The sequence below is a fragment of the Macrobrachium rosenbergii genome, chromosome 44, assembly GCF_040412425.1.
Source record: "Macrobrachium rosenbergii isolate ZJJX-2024 chromosome 44, ASM4041242v1, whole genome shotgun sequence".
Taxonomy (NCBI): domain Eukaryota; kingdom Metazoa; phylum Arthropoda; class Malacostraca; order Decapoda; family Palaemonidae; genus Macrobrachium; species Macrobrachium rosenbergii.
In genome coordinates this window covers 42,795,118-42,821,644 of record NC_089784.1, presented here as the reverse complement: position 1 = coordinate 42,821,644, position 26,527 = coordinate 42,795,118, and positions in this window count along the sequence as shown.

Genomic DNA, 26,527 nt, shown 5'->3' with positions numbered 1-26,527 from the left:
ATTAAACAGCAATTATCATAAATAAAAATAAATCAAGCTTACAAGTCTATTCTTACCACAAACAATGTAAGTCGCAATCAGTTCAAAACCTAACAACCATAAGATTGGTAGTTAAAAACAGATTACCGAATTGATCGTTCCTCATTGCGGTAAAAGTACAAACAGCATATTTTAAAGTCATAAATTACAAAACAACATTCTCACAGTCATAAAGCAAATAACCAAATATATAAACCAGTTAACAAAGTGCTGATAAATTCAGAATATTGTTCATAAAAAAACATGCACAGAAGCTTATTTTCTGTCGTAAACACACACTCACGAGCTAATACAGAACTTCATACACCACGCCCACTCACAAAAACAAAACTACACATCACATACACACACAAACACCCACAGACAAACTTATGCAAACCAAGTTCTCACAGTTATTTGTATTCAGTTGCTTAACCATGTCTTCAGTAATAAAACCATCCAATGTAAAAAGACGAAAACTAATGTTCATTATGCCCCCATGATAAAATTTTATAAGAGCTGACTCTAGGATGCTACATCTTGCATAATCATTACAAACAAGTATCTGTCTGTACTTTTGCCAGTAAATATGATGATCAAAATTCATTTCATGTAAGAATATAGCATTGGAAGTTTTTCCACTATACTGATATTGTTTTACTCCGTACATTTAAGCTTTGCCAGTTTGACCAATATATTTCATTGAGCAATATACATGGAACTATATATATATATATATATATATATATATATATATATATATATATATATATATATATATATACATACATATATATACTTCTGTATTGTTGGGAGAGTTTTTAAGCAGAACATTTCTCACCGTACTAATGTTACTAAAATTTCTCACTATATGGTAAAACTAGTAAGTTGTGTTTCTTAACATTTTTTCTTTTAACTAGAAAAATGTTTCCCTAGCTATCTTGAAAGCTTTGTCAATAAAAGAATTTGGGTATTTTCAGTCTAGAGCAATGTCATAATCTTGTTAATTTCAGGTTCTAAAAATTCTGGACTGCATATTCGTAGAGCGAGGAGAAACATTGAGGAAAATATGGATACTTTCACCTAATCACTATGAGTAGAATAGTAATGAATATATGAGCAGACACTTATAGATTTTCACTAAAATCCTGTGAATGTTAAAGTCCAGAAATAATAAAACCCCATCTTTCTCTTCTTCAAAAGTAAATCTAATTGACGGCACTAATCCATTAAGTTTATAAAGGACTGTTTCTGGCAATACTCTTACAATATCATCAACAAAACGGTACCATATTACTCCATTCGGAAGCATAAGTGGTAACAGTCTCTTATAATACTCCATATACCGATTGCTTAGGACAGGTGAAAGGGATTCCCCATAGCCATTCCAGACTTTTGAGAGTAAAATTTCTCTTGACATGCAACTTTACTGTCAATAAACACAAAGTTTGATCAATTTAATTATCATTTCCGAAGGAAAAGTTAACTCAAAGTTATCTAGATCTTCATTTAAAAAGGATAAAAGATCATGCACTGGAACCCTGGTGATTAATGAAGTAACATCAGAGCTTATCGTCATGGTTCCGAACAGTAGTGTGTGTGATATGATTCCCACAAGAGGTGTTAAAACACGGACTAAACATTTAAATAACTTATATGACACAAATCTGGCAGAACTTATTATGGGTCTCACCGGGACATTTTCTTTGAGAGTTTTGATAAGGCCATAAAGTAAGGCAAAGGGGCTCCATTGTTTGTGAATTGCTTAAGTAATTCCTCCTCTCCTCTTAGCATCCCTCTCAACTTCTTATTGAATTCACTGTATCCCGTTGCTAAGTAACCAATTGGTTCTTAGCCACGTAAAATAAGTCTAATCCTTCGGGCCAGCCCTAGGAGAGCTGTTAATCAGCTCAGTGGTCTGGTAAAACTAAGGTATACTTAACTTTAACTGTTAACTCTTTAAAGATGATTTTTACTTAAACATTTATATGTTGAAGTGTCACATCATAAAGTAAACAATTTTTGTATGCAGTCGTTTTTTTCAGTATCACTAAGGTATTCGACTTATCAGTCTTCGCAAATATTTAAATTTTCGTCCATGTTTAAATTTTCAAAAGACTTCATGAATCGGACAGAGACACTAAGGAAACGTTGTTGTGACAATATTCCATAAACTGTACTTTTACATATGTTTACATGTTTGTTGGCACGATTCATTGAGCTTCAGACCGTCATTCTATGGAATCGGAAATCAATTCCCGCAAAACGCCGGCATCATGAATACACCTTAGAAGACTTTATTTCCTGTTGAACAAATTCATTTCACCACTCTCTATAATGCGGTTCTGGATTCCACAATAAGCTAGAACCTAGGTCCCATATGACTAAACCATTTCAAAATACTTTGAGCCATCATTATGCTAACCAGTTACTGCTACTGGCATATTTCCAGATTTCTTACTTTATTAATACTGGTTATGTCTCATGTACTACGGAAGATTAATCTCGAAAGCATTAACATATTTTCTTTCATTTGCATTTAACATTCAACACAATTTCGTTTAAGAGAGTTGTCTTACAGAACATTCATATATCCCCTCATTGTCTTCTATACACAAATCAAGTCACTTTACATAAAGGGGGTGGGGACTGGCCCCCCGGAATTTCAAAAATTTCTTTGTGGGACCCTTTGATTATATACACACACACACACACACACACACACACACACACACACACACACACACACACATATATATATATATATATATATATATATATATATATATATATATATATATATATATATATATATATATATATATATATATATATATATATATCACTGATCCTTTTCGATTAAGCGAGTTATTTCGCTTTATCGACTATGTTATCAATTATTTTTAAAATTGATTGTAACAACAAACGATTTCCGTTTCAGGATTTTTGTACTGGATTAGCAGTAGCTCGTATGAAAACAAATGGCATTTACGGTACAGGAAATATTCCCAGGCTTCTAAATGAATATACTGTCATTTAAAAGAAAAAAAAAATCAAACTCTTTTACTAGTTTTTGCAGCTTGTCTTCTGCGTTTTAAATGAGTAACTGTATCATCTAGTAGCATCAACCATTCCACGTTCCATTTTTGACTCCTTTTCTTATTCAAATAGTTATCGCGTATACCTACTGTCCTCCCTCTCACTTTTGATATCTTTCCATCCTTAAAGATAGTGAACAACCATGGAGACATAACTCATTATTTCTCAGACCCACTTTTACACAGTATGTCATTTTAGCATCTGCAGATTCTAAATCACGTTTCACTTCTGTCAAATAAGCTTTAAACACTCCTAACAACTTGTTATTTATGCCATGCATCCTCAACAACTTGCATGTTGCATTTTGTATTTGGTCTATTAAAATCTTTTTTTTAGACCCATAAATGCCACATACATTTTTTTCCATTACTTTAAAAATTTTAACATATTCACTTCATTAGGAATAAGCTTTCTGTAATGTCTAAACCTACAGTGTTCTCCTATCAGTCCAGTCATATGTCTTACTTTTTGAATAAAAGTAGTACCATACACCTCCCTAGGTATACTAAGCAGCATTATCCCAGTATAACTTACAGTCGCCTCTATTACCTTTACTTTTATACAATGGAACATATTTCTTCAGAGGCTTTCCTCATCCAGACATCCCTAACAAACGTAGGTCTGCTACTCTCACACTTTTACCACTTTACCTCAACATGTCACTTGAATCCCATGAACTCCTTGTGTCTTTTCTTTCTTCAACGTTTCAAGTGCAGTCCTTCTATCCTCACTAGCCAGCTCCACAAGCATTCTCATCCTTACTTGTCACCTTTCCGCCTTTGCATCATTCAACTCTCCTTCTCTATCCTTCACATTTCACGTTCAACAAATTTTCTAAATACTCCACCTTTGCAGGACTGCATTCACGTCAGACAGCGTCTCATAATTTACATCTTTTATTTTGAGGTCAAAATATTGATAAACTCGTCTCTTTACATTTGCTTTCTCGTAGAGCAAGTTTTTAATACTTCCTAAATCTCTTGTTCGCCGTTTTCTTATACTATTTTTACGTGCCCCCATTTCCCAGTTACTGTCCCCTTGACCACCTTATCCATCTTTCTCTACACTGGTGCATGATCTCTTCTGTTACGCAGCTGCTGCACACCTTGTCTAATGTTTTTTCCTTCATTAAAACCCTCGTTTCCATACCCCACTATTTATTGTTTTTATTCCCTCTTCCTTCCCTCTTATACCTACACACACACACACACACACACACACACACACACACACACACACACACACACACACACACACACCTTGCTGTCACTATGGCGTCATCATGAAATTTTACAAAAGCATCAGTTCTTATCTGCCCTTCTCACTCCTCTTTATGCAACTTGTTTGTCTCAGTTACATATACAGACACATTTACACACCTTCCTTCCAACTTATACACGTATCTTAGTTTTTAATGTTCATATATACTGAGAATCAAAATATGACAATTACCCTATCAACTTGCTTTTTACTCATTCTCACTTGGGACAGAAACTCTATACCTACCAACCTTGCTCTCTCTCTCTCTCTCTCTCTCTCTCTCTCTCTCTCTCTCTCTCTCTCTCTCTCTCTCTCTGCATTCATCTCTTTGTACAAGCAGCCTTTCACGTTCTTCAAACCCAGTCAGGTATGGGCTAAGATTCTATGAAAAGATTCTCTTTCACTGTCATTTTTTACATTCCTGGACCATTTACACTCACTGTTACAACCTACACTCAGTATTATCCATACAGTCCTTGAACTGATATACTAATATAATCTTTCACCTCTCTCCAGTCTTCTTGACACTACAAATGCCACTCGTTTCCCTAGCCATACACGTTTCAACTGCCCCAGGCAAAATCTTTGCCTTTCCTATTCCTGTGCACACACACACACTGCCTTTCAATATGACTTAACCCCTTCATATATTCCAACCCTGCTTCCATTGGCACCTCAAGGCTCCTCGCAATCTGTTACAAATATCCTGATTCCTTCTTTGCGTCGCATACTCTTTATATAATTCGTTATTAGAAAGCTGCAAACAAGGGAATTGCAACCACTGTTCTTTCTGATATAGCTATATAATTTCCCTACAGTCCTAAATAACTTCCCATTCGACAGTATACCGCAGTATTGGTGCTCTGTAAAGTCCCCAGACCCGTTGTGTATCGCATTGTACCCAGGCTCTGCAGGAGGACGGCGCGGTTTTGCAGTGCGGGAACGAAACACGTTTATAAATGTTTCACGTTTTGATTTAACGGAATTGCAAATGAAACAAACGATGGCATGGCGCGCGCGATCTATAGTGAGCCAAACAATATTTATCCTGGATTTTATCCGTTTTTAGTATGTCATTATTTTTCTCGCCAATAAAAATCCCTCTTTTTTACTGTTTCGACGTGTGTCCAATTATTTGATGCTTGAATGCATTTAGTTTCCAATTGCCACACGGGCACAAAAGAAGAGCTGGATCTCGTTAGGGGCCGACATATTGTGATAGCATTGTGTGATTCAGGCGGGGTTTACATTTAGGCCACACGGGAATTAGATATTCTCGATTGGTATCTGTTTGTTTTATGTATGCGATATCCGGCGCTATTGGCTTACACCCGGTAATCAATAGAGTTCTATTAATTCATTTTTCTGCCTTTGTGTCCACACACAACAATTGCCTACGTATATATTCATATTGGGACACGTGCACATGAGGTGCATGTACAGTGTATACTGTATACACAGAACTAAGTGAAACTTTGTTGTTGACGAAATGCTTGCTGAAGGGCATGAGGCTGAAGGAGAAGATGAAACGGTGAAAAAAATGTGTGCCCCTGAATATTTATTCACGCACGTAAATATAGAACATTTGTACCTACGCTGACGTATAAATGTGAGTGAGTGGAAGATATTTAAATTTGTCTCTTCATACTATATAGCAAATGGGTGAAAACTCCCTTACACTAGGAGGAGAAACTGAGTTTACGTTTAATTACGTGAAAATTAATTTCGACTTCAAAATCTTGAGGCAAAACTCACCATTATCGTCATACACATGGGACGCAAAGGCCACGTAAGAAGGAATGAACATATACGGTCGTTCCAGTAAAATGAAATTTGCAGAACGATTTAAAGGAGACGTGAATTAACTACTGTATATATTGTAGTTCCAGCCCTATGAGAGCTGATTAGTCAGCTCAGTGGCCTGGTTAAACTATTTTAATAATAATTAGCAGAGAGTAAGCTGCAGATAACCCAGTTATCGACAGGTGCACCTACCTTGACAATGATTTAAACCTATGCGTTTTGGTAAAGGTCTATATTTGTGATTCGTGTTTATTGATTTGTTTGTGTTTCAGGCAAATTCACCTTACTCTTTCCTCCGTGTGACATGGAAATTGTGGCCCAGTAATCAGTTTTGTCCCAGCGGTCAATTTCGTTTTAGGCCTTAGCAGGGTAGTGCCGTAACCATAGGGTGTTTAAAGTGTTTCTTTGGCCTCTGTATGTGCCCGTATCTAAGCCTCCTACACTAACACCAATAACGCTTCTTTTCTTCAGTATTGCTGTACAAGCTCTCTAGTACTTATTGGGCAACGGGGGTTTTCTCCTGGTTTCATTTTTAGACCCTTATCTTTTATTTATTTTCTTCATCTTTTTAGCCTAAATTCCAGTCCAATTTTGTTTTAGGGAAATTTTTCTGGGTTTATCTATCTGTTTGTACTGTGTAAATGTCAGCCTGTTCAGCAATCATAATGTCATATTCACCTTACTACTCTATACCTTATACATTTTTTGAGGTCTATTTCTGCTTGACTCTCAGATAATCGCGCACACCCATATAACTATGTATATAAATAAATAAATATATACATATATATACATATATATTATATATATATTTTATATATATATATATATATATATATATATATATATATATATATATATATATATATATATATATATATATATATATATATATATATATTTTATATACAGTACATACATTGCCGATCAGTAGCTAAAACTTACGATATTTTATGTTGCCGTACAGCTGAAGGAAGGAATGAAAGGAGTCGATCTCTAAGCGCTTTCGTGTATTTTTAACACCTCCTCAGGGTCAAGTGATACAAAAAATCATAATTTGTTACAGACACCTCTGTGGCAGCAGTATATAAACATAAAAACTATCGTACTACTATTTAAAATCTAATTGTCAAAAACTGTTGTTTACAAATAGTTCATCCAGTTTGTACATCCCGAGGCTGCTGTTGATCAAATCTACATGATTTTTCTTTATTAGCCTATACCTGATTCAACAATGTTTCTTTTCATGATGTCTTGCCAGAACATGATATCTTTCGTTTTTTCCAATTCAAGGTGTGGTTGCATTCATTCGTATTTTGAAATAAACTGCTTGCAGTATTCCCTGTTCTGACATTATATTTATGTTGTTTTAATCTTGTTTCGAGATCCTTGCCACTCTGTCTAACGTACTTTTTATTTCACTGTTTGCAACGGATCTCATTATATGCAACCATTCTTCTATAGAGGGGAATTAAATGATCTGAACACCCCAGGAATGTCCATAAACTGGTTACAGTATGGTAAAACAAGAAGGTTTTTCACATTAAAATCACTCATATGATCAACTTCTTGAACCGTTTTTATTGCTTTCCAGAAAGCTCTGTCGATAAAATCACAAGGGTATCTAAGACTTGTTACAATCTCTCGGACTTTCCCAAGTTCACCCTCGAGAAAGTCAGGGCAACTGACCCGCAGCGCCCTTAAAAACATGGCGGATATACCTTCATCTTTGTTCTCGGGTGATGGTTTGAATAAAAATGTATGTAGGAATCTACTTTCGTAGACTTCCTATACACAAAATCTAAAATTTCTATCATTCCTCACAGTTAAAACATCTAAAAACGCAAACTTATTATCTACTTCAGTTTCTAAGGTAAATTTGATAGAAGGTACTAGGGCATTTAATGCTGTTAGGAAGCTCTTCAGCTTTGTCATCAGGCCAAGCACAAAATATATCATCAACGTACCTAACCAACAGGATTACCTATAGGAAGCATCTTTGGTAGGTACTTAATTTCGAAAAACTCCATATAAAGGTTACTAAGTAATGGAGAGAACGGATTGCCCATTGCCATGCCAAATTTTTGCTCATAATACTTTTCTCCAAACACAAATTTACAACCTCTAACACACAATTCTATAAGCTTAATCATAGAAGGCCTGCCCGAAGAGAAATTGTATTTTACCATTTTTTTTTTCATAAAATTCAAGAAGTTCATCTACTGGTACTTTTGTAAACAATGAGCTGACGTCAAAATTGATTACTTAAAATCATAATTAAAATTAAACCTTAACTTATCTATAAAATCCACATTATTTTTCACGGACACACCTAATATGTTTCCAAGCATTGGAGACAACTCGTTAACAAACCACCTCGATAGTTTATAGGTACAAGAACCTACAGAACTTAGAATGAGTCTAACAGGATTATTTTCCTTATGAGTTTTGATAACTCCATATAAATAAGGAAGAGTTGGATTTACAGTAATGAACTTTTGTATAAATTCTTTTTGGTTGTTATAGTTATATATATATGTATATGTATATATATATATATATATATATATATATATATATATATATATATATATATATATATATATATATATATACTGTATATATATATATTGTTACATATTTCGCCCGGTTGGCAAATTAAACAAATATTGATTTTGAATTTGGCCTTAGGAGACACTTGTCCAGAACCAAATATGTAATAAGATTTGCAACACACAAGATAACTCACCTTAGTGAAATCTCTAAAATAAAAGGGAAGGTCGCTACGAAAGCCCTTAGTTACATTAAATTACTTTATTTCAAACAATTAAAGCAGAGAAATAAATCATGGTGGGTGTGCAACCCAGCAAGGCAAATGCAACAATAAAATTAAAACAAAATTCACTGTTAATTGGCTTTTAGAAAGAATGGTAAGTTTTACACAGTAGTAACGCAACTGGCTCAAGAATACGAAGTTTTTCTATCTTGTAATCAGTTGCAGAAGGAGGTGGCTTGCAGGTAGCAAGACTGAATTAATTGCCCTTCTGAGGCAACTTCTCACAGGTAGGTTAGAGGCAGAAACAGAGGGGGACGAGGTAACACGTCTCTGAAAATAGATTTATTCAAGATAAGGGTTCGTGCATAAAGGATTCTCTCACATACAATAATCTAGCACAACAGGGGGATGATTAACTCTGTGCCACTATATGCAAAGGATTATTTCATCAATAGACTTAATTCATATGGGGAACACACACAATAGCCGCAAATGGATATCAGCAAGCGATTTACTTTTCGAGATGAAATATGGGAGAAGGAAATGAGAGATTAAGTGAGAGGTAAAGTAAACTGATACCCAATTACTAACTTCTGACTTAACGGGAAATCCAGATTGCAAGTGCACTTTGCACAATTGCTAGGCGATCCACTGTGCCTTCAGTTAAAAAATAGAGGGACTGCTTATTGTCCGGGTCTCTTGTGACCCTAAAATATACGAGTTGGTGCAGAGTGCCGAGATTCAGGACGTAGCAATACAGATGTCTTGCCTGTTTGGTGACTAATCTCTAACTGATTTTTCTCGGCCATTCCTTCGAAGTTTTTTCAGTTTATAAGCCCTTAGGCTAAGAATGGCCTCTTTTCATGAGGGAGCACCCGACATTCCTGGAAAACAATTGAGAACCAGCAAAAGTAGAGCACAGGGAAATAGATCGTATGACAAGGATATAGAGCTACTACCAGAATGCCTATTGCCCAATGAATCACTTAATACTCTACCTGGTTTGACCTTATCCGAAGATGCACCCAAAAAGCTCCACTTTGCTTTCACTACCATCGGGCATGGGGTATCCCCCCCTTAATGGATGGGACTTTGACCCCTATTTTGGCTAAGCATAGAGATGGTGGCAGCGAATATTTATAATATATAGAGTATATATACAGTATATATATATATATATATATATATATATATATATATATATATATATATAATATATATTATGTAAAGTTGTGGGTGTGGGTGTGTGCGTGAAGTGAATATCATGAGAGCCAAGCAGAAAGAGACAATAAAAAATGTATAAAGGTATAGAGTAATAAGGTGAATTTGACATTATGATTGCTGAACAGGCTGGCATTTACACAGTACAAACAGATTGATAAACCCAGAAAAATTTGCTTAGAACAAAACTGGATTGGATTCATGGAATTTAGGCTAAAAAGATGTAGAAAACAGAAAGAAAGATGAATTACAAGGGTCCAAAAATGAAACCAGGAGAAAACCCCAGTTGCCCTAAGAAACAATAGAGGGGTTGTACAGCAACAGTGGTGTTAAAGTAGGAGGCTTAAAAGCGGGCACATATACTGTAGGGACCCAAGGGACACTTCAAACACCCTTTGGTAACGGCACTACCCTGCTACGGGCTCAAACAAAATTGACCACTGGGACAAAACTGATGACACTAATATGGGGCAAGCCAATTCTATGTGATTAATTTTATATATATGTGATTAATTTTATATGTATATATATCTATATATTTATCTATCTATCTATCTATCTATCTATCTATCTATCTATCTATCTATCTATCTATCTATCTATCTATCTATCTATCTATATATATATATATATATATATATATATATATATATATATATATATATATATATATGATTAATGACATAATATTGGCTTGTCCCACATTAATATAATAACAAGACACAAAAATATTGTTTCAAAAGATCTCATAGAGGCTGCACCAATAAGGCTAACAGTGCAAAATAACTTTAAGTCCAGGTCTATAAATTCTTGACCCTATTCTGCACAAGATGTTCGAAGGAGATTTAAAAGAGAAACTAAAGAAGCTGATTAATCCACTTATATGAGTTAATACTAGAAAGTTGTTCCTCACCTGAAGACCTTCCTCAAAACTGCATTGAAATAGTTACTATCCTTTTAACCCTAATTGTTATTTGAACAATCGAATCTTCATTGTATCTTTTGTTCCACTGTGTGTACTTTGCTTGAAAATGTCTTCGAGGAAAGATGAAGGATCTTGCACGCCATTATCCATTATTCCCATTAGCTATCTATCTATTATTATCTATTATCTATCTATCTATCTATCTATCTATATATATATATATATATATATATATATATATATATATATATATATATATATATATATATATATATATGTATATATACAGTATCTATTGTAGTATATGTATATATATATATATATTATAGATATATACACATATATATTATATATATACGTATATATATATATATATATTATATATACATATATATATATATATATATATATATATATATATATATATATATATATATATATTATATATACATATATATATATGTGTGTGTGTGTGTGTGTGAGAGAGAGAGAGAGTGTGCGTTTATAAACGAGCAAAATTTTCCTATTCCTCGTTTCCATTAGTTTGAATGGGAGAATATGTGATTCGACATGATGGCATGAATTTAATCTCCGGCCTTCATCATTGCAGTAGCCTAATTGTTAAAAACTTTTGATACCCCGGTCATTAGAGGAGTATTAATGTGGCACTGCACCCAGTGAGAGTTGGGCGATTAAATATTCGATTTGATAACCAGGAAAAGACATTTTCGACCCAAAATTTGTTCTTAGTTCAAAAAGTTTCGAGCGCTTTCGCCAAATCTTGATTTTTTTCTGGAAATGATTACACCACTTGGGATTGCTGCATGGAAGATAGTCCGTAATTGGGAATTCCAGATCCCCTGTGACGCACATTGTACATCCACGCACACATACTAGCATACACAAACCTCAATATCTATTATAAACATTCAGTTTAATCCTTATTTGATTATGACTGTCACTCATTCATTTTCTGACATTCATTTGTTAAATTACTTTATTTGACAAGACATTTAGTGCGGCCTTGATTTGCATCATATTTTCTCAATTCTGTTATTTGTGATATTTGTATTATTTTTTCCTTTCACCTCTTAGGCGTTCAGGTTACCTTTAACGTTGCCGCAAAATAGAAAAAGAAAGCCCTATCCATCAAACCACACACCCATCACTCTCTCCAGCAGCACTTCGCGGATTGTTATGACAGGTTGTCTTGTTCTCTCTTCCCATACACACATGAACCTTCGCCGATAACCTGTCGTGCATTTTCCATGAAGAGTGGAAGACAGCCAACGCGACAGATGGAGTGACACTTGGACGAAGAGGAGAGGGTCACCTTTTGGTTCCTTTTCGGCATGACAAGTCTCTTTTCTGTTCATTCCTCTTTTTGTTTTACTCTAGCCAATTCTTTTGTTAGTATTGAGGGATTTTTTGTTAGGCATCTATGATTTTTTATATCATTGTTAGAAAAACAATAGCAAGAATAAGTATAGAGAATTTTAGAATTCCCAAAGCAATGCTGGTTAGTCCAGTCGTATTTTTACCCAGGTAAGTTTTTAACTCTAAACACCTTCCAAATAGCTAAACAGTTGTACATAAGGAATATCTTAATTCAGGTGCAGTAGAAGTCAACTGCCGTATATTGACAAGGATTTAAGGATTACTGAAGAGTAATTTCTACTAGCTTCTGTGATTTGGGTGTGTGGCACTGGAGGGAAGGCAGCAGTACAGCTTTTACAGTGTTCTCAGTTTCGAAGTTCCAGCTTCAAAATTGTGGGCGTTATTAATTGTCGGAGTTTAGAGAGGAATAATATGACCAATATATAATAATCAATCTGTTTCCTTGTAAATATTTGCCATTTTATCTGTTCGGAATTATTGACGGGATGACATGTGTGTTTTCCCCATTGTTTTCTATATTCGTCATCCTCCTATTCAGTTGTTGTCATCACTATCATACTTTCCAGTATTCTATTACCACGAAACCTTCGTATAAATGATTTGACCATCGTCTTGAAGAATACTTTAAGAACAAAAAATTATTGTAAGATAATTATAAATATTTTAGAATCCATTAAAACATCTCAGAAAGTTATTTTAGTATAGGTTTAAATGTTATATCGACATTATTTTAAATGCTATTAGTTTCAGATGATCTAAAAGAGCATTTCAAGGTTCTGTGAAATATCTTTAGGTCATCTTGAAAACTTCCTTTCTTTGTAGAAAGAAATTTCCCCAACCTTCTCAAATATGGACGCAGCCATCACGATAGTGGTTTGTACCCCCACCCCACCCCACCCCACCCCACCCATCTCCCGCTCAATCCCTCTTTGATTTAACCTTTTTCAGGTCAATTGGTCTTGTTAACAGCGCGAGGTTCCAGCATATTAATGTTTTAGGGTCTGGCTACATTCACGATCCATGAAGCCAGTTTACCAGTCTGTGTCTTCCAGTTGCCTTCGTCCCTTTCCAGAACATATGTTTTCGTTACCTAACGTTCCGAAAGAATTTTTCAGTAAAAACATGGCTTGTAAATTTTTCGTTTTTTTATCATATATTTATTTCCCTTAGGTTGCTTCAGAAATTGTTCAGGTTTTAATTGCACTTTACATGCCGCTGTCCTAGTTTGGATTTTATTTTCCTCTATATTGCCTTTTCGAAGGAGTTCTAAAAAAGCATATTTCAATTTTAATTTTTCATTTGGGTTCAATATTTTTTTTTTCTTACTGTGTTAGTTTTTGTGCTCAAATGAGCTTTTTTCGCTTACAGCAAACTACCAAGGTACCTTGTTAGTCTCAGTAGGTGTTTTTTTTTCCGAATTGTCATTTATTTTTACATATTCGAGTGTACCTTCCAAAATTAATATCTTTTCAAGACAAAGATTTGAGAAAGAACTTGATGGCATAAATGTTTTTTCATTCAGATTTTCATTGTTCACCATAATGCATTCATATGCTGACAGCTGCATTTCAGCCGTGAGGTTCACGATTTTTTTTTTTTTTTTTTTTTTTTTTTTTGCGTGATTGGCGGAATTCTTGATAAATTACGTAGCTTCTTTTGCGTCTTTATTTTTTGTCTTGAATGTGCATAATTTTTTGTCTTGAATGTACATATATTTTTTTGTCTTGAATGTATATAATTTTTTGCGTGATCGGCAGAATTCTTGATAAATAACGTAGCTTGTTTTACTTTATTTTTAAGTTCGTTGTTTTTTGTCATGAATGTATATAATTTCATCACAGTCACAAATGTTACTCTCTTGACAATGATGTTGCAATCCGCGTATGTTTGTTTAATGAAAACGTATTTCACTACTCCCTTTTAACAGTCCTAGTCATTAGATTTATCGAGAAAGAAAGTTGTGGGTGTGTGTAGTTATTGGTCTTAGAATAAACGGTGTAAAAGGAAAGATGTCTGAAGGGAATACAGTCTGAGTCCACTGAGTGGGCGTTTCAAAGGTTTGCTGAATGTCGACAACAGAACAGTCGAGGGCAAATGATGCAGCAATGGTGCTTTGAAAATGCTGTATAGGATTCCATTTATTTAGGATGGATATTTATCGTGGAAACTTTATAGGTTGCTGATTAATATAATTGATTTAACGATTCTGAATAGGAAACTTCTTCAGCCTGATGTTGTCAGGAATGCGGTCTTGGATGGTCCTGTGTGTCACCAAAATGTTAGGCATGTTAATTGCCAAGAGAAATTATTGACATTATGTGTCATAATTATTCCGAGACAAAGTTACACTAGTTGAGTTTTTCTGCGTTTGATGTAGTAAAATCCTTTCCACATTTAACTACTAGGATTAATAAGATGGTATTTGCAATTTTTTTAAATATTCCGTTAGTTTAGATATAAGAAATATGTTATAAAGTAATAAAGTGACAATTGGTAAAAACTAACTTTGTTAAAACAATAAAATTTCATATTAACCACAACTATATTAAATCTGATAAAATTGATAGACCAAAAAGTAGGCATCCCTGTAGATGCTAATTGCACCCCTAACATTGCTAATTTGTTTACATTTTTATAAATTAATATATATATATATATATATTTATATATATATATATATATATATATATATATATATATATATATATATATATATATATATATATATATATATGTGTGTGTGTGTGTGTGTGTGTGTGTGTGTGTGTGTGTAGGTGGATGTGGGTGCATGCATGAAAGCCTGTAGTTATGTATATATTATATGTATATACATGTTTGTGTGTTCTCGTGCGCACGCGTTGTTTGTGCTTAATTGATATCCAAATCTGTACTCCACGTTCGATAAATAGTGTAATGTTTTGGTGCAGAGTTGGGCCCTTGATTCCGTTGGCTTTCCCCGGTGCAGTCGGAGCAGCATCCGAATCGTCGATATTAACAAGCCGAGTCTCTTTGGTCTTGATTATCTTGCACCATCACTTAACAAGTCATCGATGATTGATGGCCTCAAGGGACTGGTCTGCTTGTCATTTTTAGCCATTTGTTACGTCTCAACTGACTCCATATAACATTTCATGAATCTCAGATAATTCTTGTTAGGAGCAATTTCCTAATGTCTGAATGAGCCAGAATTTTAAGGTTCCTCGAAGTTAGGGAGGGAGTTTCTATGGGTAAAGATTCTCGCGAGGAATCATAAACTCATATCGTCATTCTCTAGAGAATGTATTGTCAAACTTTTGAGAGGGCTCGTGTAAACTCATCTGATCATGTAAAAAAAATCTCATATTCTCAGTTTCGTGGAATCAGGAATCAACAGTTCAACAAAAGTATGATTTTTTTTATCCTCTTGAACATATGAATTCCCAATTCCTCGAGTCGACTGTCAGTTCTGGAGACAAAGAATTGTCAGCACCTCTCAGTTCTTCCTGAGAAAAGGGAAGCATTTTTCTCGAGAAAAAAGTCTCGGTTCTATCGACTAAATCTGCGGCGATTCTGAGATGAGAAAATCATTCCTTGATATCCTCCTTACAAGGGTAATCATTACTCTTTTCTTTTTGATGACAATAATTTCTAAAAGTTCGTCCCTCTTTCGGCTGCTTAAGATGATATAAGGTCACTAGGAATACTATATAGTAATTAGACTATTAAAATGGATGGTTTGCAATGGTACCAGTTTTTTGTAAGTTAATTAGATAGGGAAGAACTCAGAGCAGAGAGTTCCTTAACTTGCCTGGAGGTGGTAGTCAGATCAGGGTAATTGTAGATTGTATTTTATTCTTATTAGATTTTCATCCTTGTAATAATAATAATAATAATAATAATAATAATAATAATAATAATAATAATAATAATAATAATAATAATAATAAATTGTGTTTCACGTTAACGATTTATACTAGGCTGCATCTCAGGAAATCATACTGGCGATATAACTGTAATACAGCAATTTCAGATGTCTGAGATTAAATGAAGGACGAGACATAAGGAAGCATGAGAGGTGTGGTGGCGGATACTAAAGATAATTCAATAATAAGCGTGGAAAAAAATCAGGAATGCGGTTGTCCGTACCTAGGTGAATGCATGTCAGTTCTTCAGTCTGAGGATGTGCGTATATTAGAATGATTTTAATTGGGAGTGCCCTTCTTCCTCGGAATATGAACGAGAGATGAAAACGAAGATGTAAAGCAACGCGTGGCTAAATATTCCTTTTGAGAGAGAGAGAGAGAGAGAGAGAGAGAGAGAGAGAGAGAGGGGGGGTTGGGGGCTTGGGGAGGAGGAATGGTTGGGCGCTGTCTTCTTTACCTGTCAGTCGGAGGTGCTACGCTAATGGGAAAAGCAACCGCTTCCCCGGTGTTTATTGCCATTTTGGGTCCACACAGTATTAAGGGTTAATCCTCCTCTAGACCAATAGGCGTTTACAAACATATATGCATGAAAATGTGCAATTCGTTGAAGACCGACGGACATGTACACGTTAAATTATATCAGTATAAATCACATAACCTTGTACCAGGCTTATTTGTTTGTACAGGACGTATAGCGAAATGTGTTTGCAAAAATGATTAGCGTTTAAATGTGTACATAAATACATGTTTACCATTACGTACGCATTATTACGTTTTTATCTTAGTAAATAAACAGACATACCTTAGTTTCCATAAAAAGTAACACGAAAACATAGACGATTAGACATTACATATACTGTATATGTACATTTATATAATCTTTTCACATGCATGAATATATACATATAAACGCATTTGTTTGTCCTAGACCACCAATATGCATATATATATATATATATATATATATATATATATATATATATATATATATATATATATATATATATATATATATATATAATATATAAATACATATGCCCCAAAGCCAAATCAAAAGTCCTTCAAAAAGGCATCGTGACATATTGTATATATAAATACATTAAAAGAAAAAGAAGAAAGAAGATGCTTGGCTTTGACATATTGTATATGTAAATACATGTGCTTGGCCTTGGCATATTGTATATATAAATACATATGCTTGGCCTTGACATATTGCATATATAAGTACATATGCTTGGACTTGACATATTGCATATATAAATACATATGCTTGGACTTGACACATTGTAAATGTAAATACATATGCTTGGCCTTGACATATTGCATATATAAATACATATGCTTGGACTTGACATATTGTATATACTGTATAAATACATATGCTTGGCGGTAACATATTGCATATATAAATACATGTACTTGGACTTGACATATTGTATATGTAAATACATATGCTTGGCCTTGACATATGGTATATATAAATACATATGCTTGGCCTTGACATATTGCATATATAAATGCATATGCTTGGCCTTGACATATTGTATATGTAAATACATATGCTTGGCCTTGACATATTGTATATGTAAATACATATGCTTGGCTTGACCTTGACTTGTTGTGTTTAATATAATACATAAATTTGGCCTTGACATCTTTTATATGTAAAAATACACATGCTTAACCTTGACATATTGTGTATGTAAATGCACTTTCTTAACCTTGATATATTGTATATATACAGTAAATACATATGCTTAGCCTTGACATATTGTATATATAAATACATATGCTTAGCCTTGACATATTGTATATATAAATACATATGCATGGCCTTGACCTGGCACTTAAGTATGTATGAGCGTATGCGTTTCTCGATGAACGAGCCGATTGAATACCCGAAAGAATGGCAATGTTTTCACTGCATCCAATGTTTGCCCGTCTTTTTGTTTTATATTTCATTTATGAAAATTATTTCTTTTAATAATGTGTCGTGATTCTGTGACGGCTGCTACTGCTAGTAATTAATAATAATGATTTTCGATATTGAGCGATATTGAACAATATTGGAAATATTTGTTGACTAGCATCATTTAGTTGAAGAAACTAAGTAACAGATCTACCGTAATGAGAAGAAGGCTTTCGTCTTCTACCGCTGCTCCCTCTTCTTCATTTGACCTTAGTCCCGCCCACCTGTGGGATGGTCGCTCAGAACTTCTTTCTTCAAAAATTGCTATCCTTGACTGAATGCCTCCTGCCAGTAACTTATAACTAATGAAGCGAATTCCAGTGGGAGTAATTATTATGTTTCCCTTTTTTTCTTTCTTTTTTATATGCAAATGCCAATTGTTCGTTCGACTGAGCTAAAAGATGGATTTATTCTTACCTTTTCCTCGTTGTGGGTATTTGAATAGCTGTTCATTTTACGTAGGTTTTTTGGTCAGACATGGCGATATGCTTATTAAAAGGGTTTCTAACTACTTATCCCGTATCTGTTAATATATAGTAGGTATACTGCACATGTATAGTATATATGTACAATGGGCATCAGGTTGGAGTATATAATTCATTATTAAGTCAATGAAGTCAGTAAAAGTTGCATATGATTTTTACCCGCACGAGAGTATTTTTTGAAAGCGAGTTTTCAGATAACTCGATGCAGAAATAAAAAGTATACCTTAGTTTTACCAGACCACTGAGCTGATTAACAGCTCTCCTAGGGCTGGCCCGAAGGATTAGACTTATTTTACGTGGCTAAGAACCAATTGGTTACTTAGCAACGGGACCTACAGCTTATTGTGGAATCCGAACCACATTATAGCGAGAAATGAATTTCTATCACCAGAAATAAATTCCTCTAACTCTTCATCGGCCGGCCGGGGAATCGAACTCCAGCCCAGCGAGTGCCAGTCCGCAGCTCTACCGACTCACCCAACGGAGAGCTAACTCGATGCTGAACAGAGGTATTGCGCTCCAGCGGCCGAGGGAACAAGTAAAATTCATGAACTGCTTCACTTACGAAGATTTACGACGAGAAGCTGTAGAATAAGCTATAATAAGGCCGGGCTCGTTGAAAATGTGAAAGCATGGCAAAATGGTTTGCAGGAGTAATGTTTTGTGTCTCAGTGTTACTCAGCGAGTATACAGTAGTTCCGTCTTTAACTGGAAGGAAAACGCAAATTATGGAAGAAACGATCCTCTAAACATTTATAATGGAATCTGTTATGGGTGAAGTGAAACGAAATGGAAACTCGGTGAGCGAGTATTTTATTGTTGATCTTATAATATTTGAATCATTCTTTTGCCTTACTCATAATACTGGAATAACTGTTAGGCTTTTCTGTGAGTCTGTCACATGACGAACTCCTATAGGGTTGCTGCAAGATCTGAAGCACTGATTTTTGGTATGAGGTTACTCCCCTTTTCCCCGTACTCAAGATAATTGTCTTGATTTTAATTCATACTCATTGTATTAGTGTGTGTGGTATATAAGTATTACGGAGAAGAAAATGATTTAGAGAGAGAGAGAGAGAGAGAGAGTGGACGTAGGAGAACAAATCTGGAAGCTCAATGCTAGAGGCGTGGCTGTGTGCATAATTGGGTGGGTGGCGCCAGGATAATGATTTTGGAATTAATTACGATGTTGCTTCGAAGAATGCCCGCCTGAAGGATTCTGGTATGGGGAACGGCTTGTTTTACGTGGAGATAATCAGTTGAAGTGTTTATGTGGTTATTTTATAGGAATCTCTCTCTCTCTCTCTCTCTCTCTCTCTCTCTCTCTCTCTCTCTCTCTCTCTCTCTCTCATGGCGATTTTTGTTACAGAATTTTATATACCATCTGACCTCCAAAAATTTCTCCTTTGCCCTGTTATCAACGCATGAAATTTGGCACGTCATGAAAAGGGCTGCTGGCATACTTTAATGCAAGGCAGACTCGCTATCAATTATATAGCCGCCATCCTCTGAAAGAGTCCTACAACTGACTATGGATGACACTCATTTATATAATTTATTCAGATGTATATTGACTGATTATGATGAAATATGATTAAATTTTTTCAGAAAATTGATTTTATCTTTTGGAAGAAATATTTTATGCAAGAAATTGAACTTCATATCTTCTTTATTTTATTTTCAAAATGTTTTACTAAGGTCAGCCTTTTTAACCATCAATTCACTTTTACTTAATAGTTTAGATTTTTTGCCCCGACAATGAGGTACTTTATCAAGAAAGTTCATATATTTATGCACTCATTTTCTTACTTATTGGAAAAATGAAATATTTCATATTGAAATTAAGACATTTTCATAGTTTACTGTTTCTTGAAAAATTATTTTACCTAGAAAATTAAGTTTTCTCCAGGAAAATAAAAATATTTTATGCATCGTTTTCTCTTTCTTTTCATTTTCCTCTTTCTTTGATCTCGGGATTAATAATGCCGAAATTAACAATTCATGGCCGCTAACTAAATCTAGCGGGTTTTGCCGTATTCCGAGTGAATAATTAGTCTATGATACTGGAGGTTATTAATTAATTATGCAATTAGTGAGTCTTCATTAATTAGTTTTTTGATTTATAATGCAACGGTGCTTTAAAATATTTTATAACCCAATGAGGTTTATATATTTTATATATATATATATATATAAATAAAATATATATATATATATATATATATATATATATATATATATATATATATATATAATTATATATATAAATAAATAAAATATATATATATATATATATATATATATATATATATATATATATATATATATATATACATATATATATATGTTTGTGTGTGTGTGTGTATTCGCATAATTTTATAGAGCATGTAATGGAAATTTACGGTGCAGAGTTCAGTACTGTGTACATGTCTTCCCGTAGGGGGTTTAGAGTAGGGAACTTCAGTTGAAGACTGCTTGTTACTTTACAAGTCTGTTTCAACATGACAATTTATTTCCTCAATAGGACTTTAGTTCCTAGTCATGTTCATCATACGTGCCTATAAAAAAAAAGTCAGTTCAAGCATGCAGTTAGTCTCCTCAAGCACGTCCCTTACCTAAGCAATACATAAGAATTTATCACTTACTCCAGTTCACTGATAAAAATATAGTTCTTAATCTCGGCACTTTACATTGTGTTATTAGCATAAATACGTTTTACCCCATCAAGTAGTTACTTTCAGCATTGCATTACACTAGTAAAAAAAGAAATTACCTCAACTATATTCAGCATCTGGAACACAGGAATGTGATCCTATTATAACAAAAAAAAAAAAATTTCATAGACTTTAAGAAAACACTGAGAGTCTGCAACTTTGGAAGTAATAGTCTGCATATAAACACTTTTCTCACAAGGCCTCATCAAGACTTAGTTGTAAAAAACAAATGATCATTTAATTGAAACACTTTTAACAACAGTGGACTGCTTCAACATGAATAAGAATTCCAATAATGTTTCCCCAGAAAAGAATTGACTTTTTTATGATTAAATGTAAGTTACTTTAATATTTCATCTTCCCCTTGCTGAACAAATGACTCTCTCTTTCTCTTCTTTTGCCTCCCTTTCTTTTCCTTGCGATTATGTAAGTTCGGGTACTTTTAAATTGTGTTTCCGTTTTTGTCTTGTGGCGGTTGCAGCAAAGGCTTCACATGACTGGTGGTGACACAGGGACGAATCATTTCAGTGGAAGGCGTTTTAGAAGGTATGCAATGTTGAGGGCGCTTTGCATAACTTCAGAGTGTGTCACCCTTTGGACGTCTCAATGTCTAGCATTGGAATCACTGTCATTAACGCTTCACGTTCGGTTTTGACCCGCCTATCTTGTGATTACTTCTGTTTGTTTAACTCTCCAATCAGCTAACTTCTTCACAAGTTTCAGTCATCTAACCTACGCAATAATACTTGAAGGCGGGCCTAAGGAGAATAGAACTCTCACTGGTTGATTCATAACAGTGTTGCGTAAATACGCGTTGCATGGTGTCAAAATGTTGAGAAGGTAACTGCAACGCGTCAAGCATGTAATTTTACTGCATTCCACCGTGAGCAGTCAGTCAGTCTGTGTTTTACCGACGATGGCCAACAACATACAAATAGCTGCTTTTCTCTGTTCCAATACTCTTCTTCGTCTTGGCCTTCTCCCTTCTCATAGAAGATAGCAAGGAGGTCATCTTTCTCTTGCATTCCTCCACTGATTTCCCTGTTTTCTGGGCTATCTGTATCCATGCATCATTGAGACGTATTTTATTAAAATGGCATGGGTGTTTTGCACACCACAGTACAGTCATCTCTTCATAATAATTTATTAACTGAAGGACTTCTTAGTCACTCCACTCAGCCATTGGTGGGCTCCACGTAGTTTCACAGAAGGGATCAGAGTAATGCGTGATTATTACCTCTGAATTTCAGAGGTGTCAGCGAGTTGAGAAGACTCTGTGCAGCAGACTGATACGCGTGCAAAGCAGGTCCCATCCACACATTTCGTAGCGTGTTGTTTAACATTCCTTTGATGAGACGGGCAAAAACCGACAATTGGTGGAACGGAGTGAAACGCGCTCAACGCGCACCTCCTGCTCGTTGCTCGGGCTTGAGGTCCCGTCCACACTGGCGAATTTGCAACAAGAATCTGTTGCGTTACGTGCTTTTGCGCGCATGTGTGTACCCGGCTTTAGATTTCAGGCGGGCAAGGCCAATGTAGATTTAGGAGTTTCATTTGGTCAGATCGTCATGTGCAACCCCTAAGACAGCTTTTTCCGCCTTGTTGTGATTTCAAGGCTTCAGTAGTGACGGTAAAGGAGGTATCGAGTTTTAATCCTGTGACATTCTCCAATTTTACCGTCACCTCTTTATCACTGTGGGAAATGAACCTCATTATTGCAATGGGAGGTGAGCTTTACTGTCCCATCTCAAAGATTTTCCTGTGGACAGACACAGAGGACAGTGGCAATTCAATTTAAAGGGACTATAGAACAGAGAAAGAGAAGACAAAGTGTGGAATGTCAGGTAAGGGTAGAATCATAAAAATAACCTCCCAAGCTGATGAGCTAGGTACCCCGTCTCTCTCTCTCTCTCTCTCTCTCTCTCTCTCTCTCTCTCTCTCTCTCTCTCTCTCTCTCTCTCTCTCTGTTTATCACGTGCACATGGCCAATACTTTGGCTGCAATTAATTGTATTCTTTCCTGATCAGAGTTAAAAATTTAAAAATATAAAGTCATGGACTTCATAACAATTGTGTAAACAGAAATTTAATATGTCGGTGTATTATATTTGCATGCAGTATTTCACTACATTTGTGGCATTTCTTGAAAGGTAAACACAGGGTAAATATTCACATTCCCAATATTTTATTGGAATACTGTGCACACATGTGTATGTTTGTGTCCAAGTACCCTGCTTACCAAATGGAAAGTTGAAGTGGGATTTTGAGCATAAGTCCATTTTCATAATTATTATAGGTGAGGCCTAATAAATTTACCACAAGGATATTAATGATCGGACTGTTCACCTACAATTACAAAATAAAAGAGAAGGAATAAGACTGAAGGCCTTACTTTAGAGGGATTTTGCAGATAAACTCTTTGGATAACTAAATTACATGTATTTACAACACAAGAATCAGAAGGTAAGGGAATAAGGCAGGCCACTGGGGTCCTGCTGCGGCACATAAAATGAATAATAGACGTTAACTGGGTGCTGGGAAATACACTTCAATGGCACTCTTCATAAGGTTGCAACGGGAATTTTCTCGGTACTGTCAACAAGTACACAGTTGTAGCAGTTGGATTAACAGGGACAGCACTCCTTTCTGAAATTACAGAAAGGCATTCGATCACTCGAGAATTCATGGTAATAGCGAAGATAAAAGGCTAGCGCTGAGGGCAACAGAAATCCTCTTTTCATAAACACTACTGAATAAACTTACGACACGAGATTATCCTAATAGGTCAGGTCTATGTGAGAATTTCACTTTGAAACGGAAACGTTTAGGAGAAGAAAAAGATAAGTGACTGATAAACCTCAAATTCCTTACTGCACCTTCCTTTGAAGAGATGGCTCCTTGTAGTCGTACCACTGGGGGAACAGGGAGTTGGGGGTGGTTGGCGATTGGCACTGGAGTTCAGATACTAGGACTGGGCATTCAGCCACGGAGGGAAGTTTTGCTCTGAAGGAGCGGGCTGTCAAGAGGTCTGGCTCGTTCGGTGTCGTTCTGGTCTCTGTCGAAATTTTGGATGCAAGGGTATTTAATAACTCCGAGAATTACCGGGTTTTGATTTTTGCTTTCTCTCAGGGCGAGGGCTGTCCAGTGAAAAGCGGTTAGAAGCGGCTGCTGTCCGGGTTTTGTCGGTTAGAGGTGGCTGACTTTCTCCTTTTTGGCATGGGTTTGCCAGTAATCTTTGCCTCAAGCTATGCATAAGGTGTGGCCGCATTTAATCAGTACCGGGGACTTTTAGCTAGCTAAGCACCTCCTCCAAATCCGGCAGTAAATCTGGAATAAGAAGTTTATCACAGTCACAAGCTCAAGAGAGGATAAAGAAGCAATCCAGGGAGATCAGAAGGAGACTGAAGGGCAATTTTTCCATAACCTACTGTCAAACCTGTCAGTAAATGAGTATTATTATCTGAAGGTTATAAAATTTATTTATTATGAATTTATATTGTTCTTGAAAGGCGAGTTGCCGTAAGAGTCTTAACTCCCATAGAAATATATACATATACATACATATATATATATATATATATATATATATATATATATATATATATATATATATATATATATATATATATATATATGAATGTCTTTTCCTGTAATACCACAGTGTAATATGAATATAAGAAGGCCCATAAAACGCTATTTAAACGTTGCAACCATATATTTTGGGGTATATATACAAAGCACTTGCTTCTGTGGCCCTGTTCACTGGAAAAACTATGGACAGATGAAATGTTACAAGGGTATATATACAAAGCATATATAGGTGTGGCATTAAGTCTCCGATGGTTGCATGCAGGTGACCATTTCACAGAATTAAGGAGGAGAATAAACCATGGTCAAACAGGCAAGGGCACTCCTCTTGACCCACTCTCTAAAAAAAGAAGAGAAAATGAAGTTAGACCCTAAGTACTCTGTATCTCTCTCTGGAGCATACTCTAATTTTCTCTCTCAACTCTCTGAGTCTTGGTAGCTCTTTGAACTCTCTCAAAGCATCACACAAACAATCTGGCTCAGAGGAATTTTTGGGATCTCTGAGGTTTTTTTTGTGATCTTCTGAAATGCTGAAGGGTAAATTCATGATTCTTGCTCTTTTCTCTCTCTTTCTTTATCTCTTTTTACTGGTAACTTTCTCATTTTAAAATTCCCTCTATGAATGGAGTTAAACATCAAGTCATGCTAGAAAAACCCGATAAAAATGAATGTTTGCCACTGCAAGTCAGAACTCATTCTCAAAACTTTCACACAGCCCCTCTCTCTTTATAACTAAAGTCAAACAACTACCCCATCTCAAACACAGACAAAACAAATGAAATTTTGGTTTTTACTCTGTTCTTTCCTCAGTAACTTTATGGGAGTCCCTAGTAGCTTGGGTGGAAAACTACTACCTTTTCTGTTGGTGTTGTCATCAAACTTTTAGTAATTTAAACAGAATTGTTTGGCTGTATTAGAATTGATTATAACATCAGTTTTTTATCATATGTTTTAATCATAATTGTATAATTATTTATATAATTGTTAATTACTAAAAAACAAAATAATGAATTCAAGACAGAGTTATCAATAACACTTCCCATCTTCGCATGAAAGTATTTTCAGGCAAAACCTGACATCAAGATATACGGTATTTCCCTTTTTTATTAGTTTAAATGTGATAGAATACCTTAAGAATTCGCTATAGCGACTTTCATGATGATACGTTGACAGAACAAATGAGTTCTGAAGGGGATGCAGAACGAAAAGTTTTCTGAGTTCTTCAAAGTTCTTCCGGGCAGCTCTCTCTCTCTCTCTCTCTCTCTCTCTCTCTCTCTCTCACAATTTTAATCATTTAGTGCCAGGATATATATGTATATATGTGTATATCATGGTTATTTAAAGCAATAATTCAAGACAGTTATCAATAA